Source organism: Lissotriton vulgaris, chromosome 4_1 (assembly GCF_964263255.1).
Source record: "Lissotriton vulgaris chromosome 4_1, aLisVul1.2, whole genome shotgun sequence".
Classification (NCBI taxonomy): Eukaryota; Metazoa; Chordata; class Amphibia; order Caudata; family Salamandridae; genus Lissotriton; species Lissotriton vulgaris.
In genome coordinates this window covers 1,447,478,353-1,447,488,401 of record NC_141691.1, presented here as the reverse complement: position 1 = coordinate 1,447,488,401, position 10,049 = coordinate 1,447,478,353, and positions in this window count along the sequence as shown.

Sequence of the window (10,049 nt, the reverse complement as noted above, 5' to 3'; positions counted from 1 at the left end):
CCAAAGAGACACAGTCCCTTATATTTCTGTGGTTTAGGTCAAGTTGTGGGTTAAGACACGTTTTTAACCAGCAGATAACTGGGGCTAACTTAAATTTATCAGATATATAGCTCATTCCCAGTTCTTGGTGTATGGCAAAAGAGGGAGTGGATTGGGGGACAGACAAAAGATTGCGTAGAAACTTATTCTCTGCTATCTGCGACCCCTCCATAGGCCTATGGCCCCAAATAGATGAACCATAAGTAGGTATTGCTATACACTTGGATTTGTAAATGTTTATAATGGCCTCTACCGGTTTTGCCCCCAACCGCTGTGCAAAACCATTAACTGCCACAATTTCCCTAACCATGGCATTGGTCTTAACCTTATGTTGTGCTGCCCAAGTCCCTCTTTCGTCAAACAGGACCCCCAGGTAGTTAAACGAGGGCACCCTAGTTAATTCTGTACCTTCGCAGAAGAAGGTTCTCGGATTATTCTTTTTTTTTCGGCCTAGTGTCATTACATGGGATTTAGCAGTATTCACCCTAAGATACAAGGAATTAATAAAAAACCCAAAGGTATCTAAAAGCTTCTGTAAGCCGACTGAAGTGCGTGCTAATTAAACAGCATCGTTGGCGTACAGAAGTACTGGGCAACGGTCATGACCTATTAACGTAGCTAAATTTAAAACCTTGCCTAAATCATTTATATAAAGAGTAAAGAGTAATGGAGCTAAAATGCAACCTTGTCTTACTCCCCGACCCGATCTAAAGTGCCTGGTGCAATTACCTACTTGGTCAATCCTTACCCTAGCAGTAAGATCCTGATGCAAATCAGCTAGGAAGGAGACCAAGCTGATTTCTATTCCCATTTCCGTCAAAATTAACCACAGTTTTGACCTGTTAACCAGGTCAAAAGCGGACCATAGGTACATAAATGCCAGCTCTAATATCCCCTCCTTAGCTATGGTATATTTCCCGGCTAGTAAGGATAAATTAAGACACTGATCTTGGGTCCCCCTACCACTTCTGAAACCATACTGAATGGTGGACACAACCTGATTTTCGTCCAACCAATCAGTTAATTTACCCAAAATCACGCTCCCTAAAACCTTTACTTCCGAATCAATTAGGGAGTGTGGTCTATAGCATCTAACATCCCCTCTCTGACCCTTTTTGAAAATTGGCACAATTATAGATGATGACCGGGAGTGAGGAAAACCTTGTCTGGCACAGACATTAAAAACATTAGTCAAAATTTTGGCCCAATCCGGGCCAGGAGACTTATTGCTTGTCATGTTCCTAATGGCCAGTTCTACACCTTCCTCACAGAATGTCAAGACAGTAGTAGACCTTCTTATAACGGGAGCAATCATCCCATCCTCACATTTAGGTGTCTCATAAATGGTCTCAAAATGGGCAAGCCTCCTCAGTGATATTACATTCGATCTGAGTATTGCCTACATCAGAGAAAAAAGGTTCATTAACAATGGGTCAGAAACTGCTACTGTCTTTTAGGACTTCCACCAATGTTAAGGCATCCCAGGCTTCTCTTTTGATTTCATTTTTCCGGGTAGAGAGTGCTGACTTATACTCCCTTCTGAGTATTTTGTAAGGGTTTGTTGTATTTTGTAAGGGTTTGTATATGTATGTTTGGTACTTTTATGGTTTTGATTTAACCGAATAAAGTGATTTGACTGAATTGAAATATTCAACAAGTTAAACAATTTTTTGTAAACATTTAAAATTTTACTAAAAAATCAAAATAGTTTCATAAAAATGTTGGTATATATTTTGATTTTTTTATTTTAAAAAAGAACATATATATATATATATATATTTATAAATATATATATTTTTTCATTACAATTCAAATTAAAATTTGTAAAATGACAGATTAATATTATAAAACACATTTTGAAAAAATAATCTACATTACTAATTTGCTAATTTTTCCAGAAATTAACAACATAAAATTTAAAATATATATATATTTTAAATCACTCTACACTTAGCCCCTACAAATCTAATATCTCTCTTCCAAAAAAAGGTATTAAACAATTATTTACATATATAAAAACAACAAAATGAACAACTTTCAACAATTTGATAACAAAAAAATATACCTTACTAAAACACAAATATAGAAAGAACAGATACAATAAAGCACACTACATCAGTATTATTTGCAATGATATTAATGAAACAATACTAAAAATGGCACTTTTACCTTCGATATTCCTGTTAATTATATTTTTGATATCCCAATATTCTTAATACAATATTTTTGTATCACAATATTTTTTTTCGATGGTCTGTCCAAACACCAAATCAAGGATTGTATATTTGAGAGGGTGTCAGCTTGGGAGAATAGGTCTTCCGCATTCATATTCTGAGCATCGGCCTATTTGTGAGCGGGAAAAAGGCTTGATACATATAGCCCCAAATGATTTAATCAAATAACTAGGAAGAGGCCCTCTGCTTGGACTCTACATCAATCTTCTGTACTTACAGTAGTGCAAAATGTAGTCCTTATTTTTAAAAGAACTCCCAACCCGGACTAAAGTGTGGTATGCTTCATCAATAAGCTCTAAGTCCGGCACATCAAACATTGCTAGGAGGACAAACTGCATTTTTGCAGGGAGCCCTTTGATGGTAGTCATAATGATTTACATGGGGATCTGGGAAATAATTTTAAAAGAGCCTGAAGAAGAGCCTTAACCACCTTTATCATAGGGCATCTTTGGTGAATTAAAAACAGTACATGATATGTAGGGAGGCTGTAGTAGCTTTGACACTCACTGGTCCACTTATTTCAGCAGTCATGCTCAACCACAAAGGGTCATCCAGCTTTCATGAGGACTGTTCTGATTGCTTTAGCTTTTTGTGATTAGAAACACAGTAGAAATGCTGGTAGCCTGTTGATGTGTAGGCCACTCATACACACTGTCTATACACACATCCAATTACATACCTATTAACCTTCAGCTTGTTACATTTCATATGGAATGAGTATTACCAAGTGTCCAAAACTATGTAAATAGATAATGTTATGCAGTATTTCTCATACCAAGTTCTATTGCTTTGTTTAATGTGATCCACTACTCACTCTGTAAATAACTTTTTGTGTAGCATTCTTAGTGTTGATCAACCTCTGATTAAACATGAAGTGTTCACTTGAGCAAGGAACCCAGTGTTCTAACTACATATAATTGTTATCATGTTGACACTCACTAATGATCAGTGGAACATACAAGTGACAACCATAAGGTGTCAAACTACTGTTTATGTTCTATTGAGGCAGGCCTGAAGATTAGAATTAGATGGACTTTAAAGAACAAAGCACACATCTACATTGCCAGTATGTGGTTAAACCTACTTTAGAAATGAGCTTAAGTCACCCCATGGAATGTTACAGGCAGGCAATACCCCCATCATACATTACATGGGAGATGATACACAGCATGATTGGCTCTATCATTGCAAATGAGCCCGTGGTCTCAGGTTAAGAAAAAACACAAGAGAGGGACAGGAGACAGTCCTACTTGCTATTCCTAGGCATTGCCTAGCAGAACCACCTAATTGGAGTCCCGAAATTCCTGAATACAGCAGTCTCCCGTAAAGAATCTGTATTTGTGCACGAGTGTAGAGCGCATGTGACTATCAGCCTGATTCATGTAGGTAAATTGCACTCGCAAAGGGCCAGATTCTCAGAATCTGGCCCTTAGCGAGTGCGATTTTTGCATTTGGTATTCATGATATCAAATGCAAAAATCGCTGTGTAAGAATTCGCATATTTGCGTGGAATGGCATTTAAGGAATCTCTAATAGAGATTCCTCAAATGCTATTCATGACACACAACAAAATTGCGATTTTGGACTTTTGGGGCCGCTATTTACCGACAGGTCAGACCTGTCGGTAAATAGCAAAAACTCAGTAAAATGCTTTTAAAAGCATCATTCAAAGTTGCATGTAGCACACACACATGTCCTTTGGACATGTGTGTGCGCAACACCTGTCCAAAAGTGCATTTTAGGGGTGCTACCGGGCGTCCTTTGGACACCCCTGGCACCCTTAAAATCGCTATCTCAGTTGCGAGTAGCAAATTGCTACTCGCAAATCCCCATTCATTCCAATGGGCCTCTTGGCCCATAGGAATGATTGGGGAGTATTTGCAAGTAGCAAATTGCTACTCGCAAATAAAGAACATGTAGGAATCGCTATTTAAGTAGCAATTCCTACATGAATGCCGTTTTGCGTGTCCTCAATAGCGATTCGCTATGATTCGCTATTAGGGACACGCAAAACGGCATGTACATGAATCAGGCTGTTAATCCCCCTACTAGCAGTGCACCAGGCAGTGCGTTTGCAGAGTGGTGGTGAAAGAGAGCATTGCATCCGACAACAGAGGGGCAACACAAAGTTCAAATTCTTATCATTATATTGCCTTTAAAAATATCAAAACTGTATGTTCCCCATTGAATTAGGATTTCGACAGTAAGTGAAAAATAATGTATAATATCACTCAAGCATTTTCTCAGGCAGAGATTCAAAAGAATATTGATAATCACATTCACACTTATTTTGTCAAATGCAGATGCTTTTCTACACCTCACAAATACCTTTCCTTGCCATATGTTACTACATTGATTTTAAAATGCAGCGTCATACTTTCACATGAATGGTGCACTTCTTGCACCATGTACTATAGCCATGCATGCATGAGGGTTAAATAAGCCATCAGATGACGCCAATGTACAGCGCAAGTTGTAGTAGAAAAATGCATGTGCATTGTCAGTGTTGAGTCCTAATGGCGGGAAAAATAAGACCGAAAAAATTGGGGGACCAAGACAAAAATGTAATCCTCTTTACCCACACACACACGTTTGATAAATGAAAAAAAATCTGTTTAGTAAAAGAAAGGCATCTTTTTGTCTGTAAATCTAGCCAGCTAGGAAACGAGTCTTGGGCGACCTCAACTTTAACTCCAATTCCAATTTGAAACTATTCATTTAGAATGTAACAGCTCGTGTCAAACAGAGGTCAGTGCTGCATTTGGTGAATTATTACTCATTCAGCCGAGCAGAGCATACTTAATCAGAGGACTACAGAGTTCCTGAGAAGGAAACACAAATATACCTAATTAGCGTTGAACTGGATGTTTCATTTCCTGGGGCCAAGAATGCGTGATTGGGTTTCGCACCCACGTGGAAAATGTACTAATTTAAGCAAAATGTTTAAGGATGTGCTATGAGCTGTAATAAAAAATATTCAAGGTGATGAAAGCCTGCGAATGTGATGAGGTTATTGTAATTATTGCAGAGCTTGCAGGTACAAACCATCTGGCAGAACAGTTAATTTCTTAGCAGCGTAGTCTCCAAGTGTGCTAACTTTGTCAAAACATTGAAAGTCAGGCTCTATTTATATTACGCTCCTCTGTTTGCAAAGGTCATTCGCTGCAACCTACCTGGGATGAAAGGAGAGCCCAGAAATCGGCATGTTTATTCTTGCGTTTGACTCACATTAAAGGCAACTGTTTAATAGGAAAGCACAGCGTAGCACCTACTTGGGAAATTGTCAGAGAAGAATTGTTGTGACCTCCCACAGATAACAGTTGAAAAGGTAAATGGTAGTCAACATCTATTTACATGTTTGTCTAAATCTTGACGCTGTTATGGAGATTTTTATTAAAGTTCATTTCAGTTTACGATGTTCATCGACTGCCGTTTAGCGCACACTGGTGTCTTGTAATAATCCTGCGCCTAAAGATATTTACAAATGTGCAAAACAAACTATTCCAATAATTCGTTTTTAACTTCCCTTTACAATTCTGCTCATTAGATTTACTTCAGTTATGCTCAAAACAATCAATCCGTCATTTAACATAAACAGGGTATAAAACGAAAGACACAGGAAATATGATGCGTTATGGGCCCTAGTACACAGGACATTTAAAAGAGGTATGAAACATTCTGTTCAATTGATAAAAGACCCTTAAGTAAATTATGTATGTACCTATTTCAGATATCTATCTGATCATTAAAATACCATTTTGATTTGCACAAAGATTTCCTCGTATGAGTTCCAATTTTTTTCTTGAATATGTGTATAAATCAGGCATACCTTCCAGTTTTGTATTTGTATTTATACATTTATAAAACCCACTACAGCTGCTACAATATTTTTTCATCTCTTTATCAAATGTAATGCTCTCTGACATCTCACTGATGTAGTGTGAGATATAAAAAACCTCGAATAAATACAATTATTATTAACCTTTTTTGAGGGTGTGAATTTCAGTTTTTTAAAATCATATTTCACATCCTAGAGTTCAATGCAACTATCCACCTCCAGACACCCAGCCCCCACTGCGCACAACCTATGGCCATCTTGCTGCTCGTTTCTGAAATTTATTTTGCCTCTTTCTGCTCATTTCTCACCTTTATTTTACCTACTGCAGCTGGTTTCTGAATTTTATTGTGCCTCTTACTGCTCGTTCCTCACCTTTATTTTGCCTCTTTCTGCTCGTTGCTGACCTTCATTTTGCATTTTACGGCTCATTTTCTTACCGTTATTTTTTATTCTTTTTTGCTCATTTACTACCTTTATTCTGTCTCTTTAAGGTAATTTCTGACCTTTATTCGGCCTCTTTCTGCTCGTTTCTCACCTTTATTTTGCTTCTCTCTGCTCATTGCTGATCATTATTTTGCTTCTTGCTGCTCGATTCTCACCTTCATTTTGACGGTTTCTGCTCGATTCTCCCTTTTATTTTGCCTCTTTTTACTCGTTTTTCCCCTTAATTTTGCCTCTCTCTGCTGATTATTATTTTGCCTCTTTCTGCTCGTTGCTAACCTTTATTCTACCTCTTTCTGCTCAATGCAGACCTTTATTCTGCCTTTTTTGGCTCATCTCTGACCTTAATCTTGCCTCTTTCTGCTTGCTGCTGACCTTTATTCTGCCTATTCTGCTCTTTTCTGACCTTTACTCATTTCTCACATTTGTCTTGCATCTTTCTGCTAGTTTCTGACCTATGTTCTTAATCTTTCACCTGGTTTGTGAGCGTTGTTTTGCCTCTTTCTCCTCTTTTCATCCCTGACTGGGGGTGGAGCTTCAAGTATCCTGCGGTCCCAGCCAGCTCACCACCTCCTGCAGGAGCTGGCATTGCTCTTGCATGCAGGGAGCTGCTGGAAATTCAGCTTACTGGGTGTGGAAGCAATATTTTAATCTGTTTCCTTGCACGCATATTTGCGTGCAAGGAAACTGATGAAAACTAGCATTTTGGATTAGTTGATCCACTGGGCCTTTGGTCGGGGCATCTCGTCTGTGTCCCGTATTGCAGATGTGGCTACATCCACGCACTACGGTGTGCCAGGATGTTGGTCTGATTTTCCTTTTGTACCCACTATGGGGTTTTTACCTGGTTTTATTTGTTCTGGGCTTGTATTCTCATTTGCCTTAACTTGAATTTGATGACATTTTTAAGTGGCATTCTATTGCAGTGAGGCACTACTTGGTTGTAACTGTGCCTCCAAAATCATTGTGAATCTTCTATAGATGTCCTCGATGTTGACATCAGCAGTACCTATTTAATTATGTCCACTATCAATAGCTGCCTGGCCCAGCCCCACTTTAGCTTGAGAGGACCAGGTGCTTATTAACTTACATTTAGTGGCAGGTTCAGCTGGAGAGTTGGAACTAATTAGCTTTGATAGGGTGCAGAGTTCTACGCAAACAAATGATGGACGGAATGCTGAATAAATCATACATTCACCCCCAGCCAAGAGATCTGGGTTAAATCCATTGTTCTTAGGACCAGATCTATGTGCTCTATTCTGGGGTGAATGTATGACATTGTTCTGCATTCTGTCCATCAATTGTTCTTTTTGCATTTTTCACCCCGAGTGTGAAAGGTATGCCTAGCGGTAGGTCCTGTGCTCTCCATGCCACTGGAGTCAAGCTATCCTGGCTGATGAGGGCTGAAAGCCCGAAACCGGTCCTAGGATGCTTATTTCCAGTCCAGGGAGGACCTGGCCTGGCAGTTCGGGCTGGACTGTTCCTACTGGGTGCATGGTCAAGACTGATTTGAATATGGCCGGGTCCAAAATGGAATGGCATGTTGAGCAAAAAAACAATGGATTTAGGCCCGATCTCAGTACTGGGTAGAATGTATGACATTGTTCTGCATTCTTTCCATCAATTGTTCTTTTTGCAATTGATAGGGTACAGAGCATGCTGACATTGGTTGTGTTGGATTTCAACCATCAGAGTACTATCAGTGCTAGGTGGGCTGTGAACAAGCACTGGTCCCACTACAGTTTTAACAATTTCTACCTCTGCTATACCATCATTTAGGGTATCAGTAGTGTCACTCTCAGTTGTGTTAGAGTTCATCAGTCCACCCAGATTTCAACCCCAATTCAGAGACATCCTACATTCTGTTAGGGAGATTTCATTTGACACAACCCCTATCACTCGCTCTAGAATAGTGTCAATGCTTGTGAGTTTTAGCGGACATCTCACTGGCAATGCGGAGTAAACAGTAGCCTTTTGCATACCCATACTGGTGGAAGAGTCCTTTCACAGCAAAATACCCACAGGAGTTAACTCCTTACCTCTGCTTTTTTATATTCCTCTCTTATCTCAAAAGATTGCTGCTGGACGCCTCTGATAGTTTTATAGTGCCTTGTCAACTCCCATATTGTATCCTGGAATACTGAGGGGAAACATCCCAAGTGAGCAAGGTAGTTCTTGATGATGTAAATAGCACTAAAACAAGAGCAAAAATAGCAGTAACAGCTACCACACAGCAGCAGCCAACTGATGTGCTGAGAGCCACCGACTCCACCCATAACCTTGTCAAACGAGGACTGACGATGTTTTCTGTTTCAGTATTCCTGCTCTGGGCAGCATAATAGCTTGATAGTGATTATAACATGGAAGACTGATCTTGAGCAGCCCAAAAGCTCAAATATTCTAAAGCTCAAAAGCCAGGTATCAGTGTACAGTGAACAGCGTCCAGCCAACCCAGTTACATCCAGCAAGATTAGCCAAGACTAGCCAAAGTCCACAGCATCAGCTTAGCTATGGTCATACCGCACACTGTCTCCCAGCAACTGTAAATGCTGCACAGCACTTCAAACACCTACTACCACCACTGCTACCCTACCACCCTGCCGTATACCCATACCACCCATCACCCAAGGTGTGCTGGGTACAGTGGCAGCAGACAGAGGTCAGCAGCAGTGATGTCAGCAGCAGTGTCATAAGACCTCAGGGAAGACATACCGAATGGGCCACAACGGAGACTAACAACAAACAAACAACAACCAACAACCTAGTAGAAAACTTAGGGGGCTCATTACAAATGTTAAGGGACTGCACAACTGTGTGTTTTCCTCAAGGTTTCCCTTGGTGTGTGATGCGTCTGACGTGTGGCCGGGCATGAGTATGGCTCTGCAGCATCAGGGGAGAATCAGGTGAGCTGAAATCCCAGCTGCTGCAGAATAAAAAAATGTTGTTTTTGTCCCAGGCGTGGACGCTGCGGGAGCACCCCCAAGAGATCTACAGGTCAGGCTATTCCTACCCTGCCACTTTCTCTTTTTATATGTCTTTCTATGGGTCTCAGCTGAAGCTGAACCCCAAGATAGCTGCCAGCCCTTCCTGGTTGAAGTTCTGGCAGTCTATCGGATTTCACCATGGGTCAGATGATCAGTGTCTCCATATATACAAATTAGTTTTTTCCTTAATTTCTCAAAAACTTCTAAATGGATTTACACCAAATCATAACATCATGCTGCTATGAACCAATATATACCTTTCTGTCAAATTCGGGGTAATTCTGTTGAGCGGATAAGGCTGTAGCTGTGTCAAAAATCCATATAGGAAATTGCACCTGGAGTAAGTGTTTTTGGACCCCTCGTTTTTCTCTGTCCCCTGCTTGACCGATCAACCCAAAACATTCAACCCTGAAGGACTGGGCTATTCTAAAGCCCAGCGGTGCCAGGGGACAACACCTGAAACCTTCGTGGGTTACCTGTTCCGGCGTACAAATTACAGAGACACGGGACACT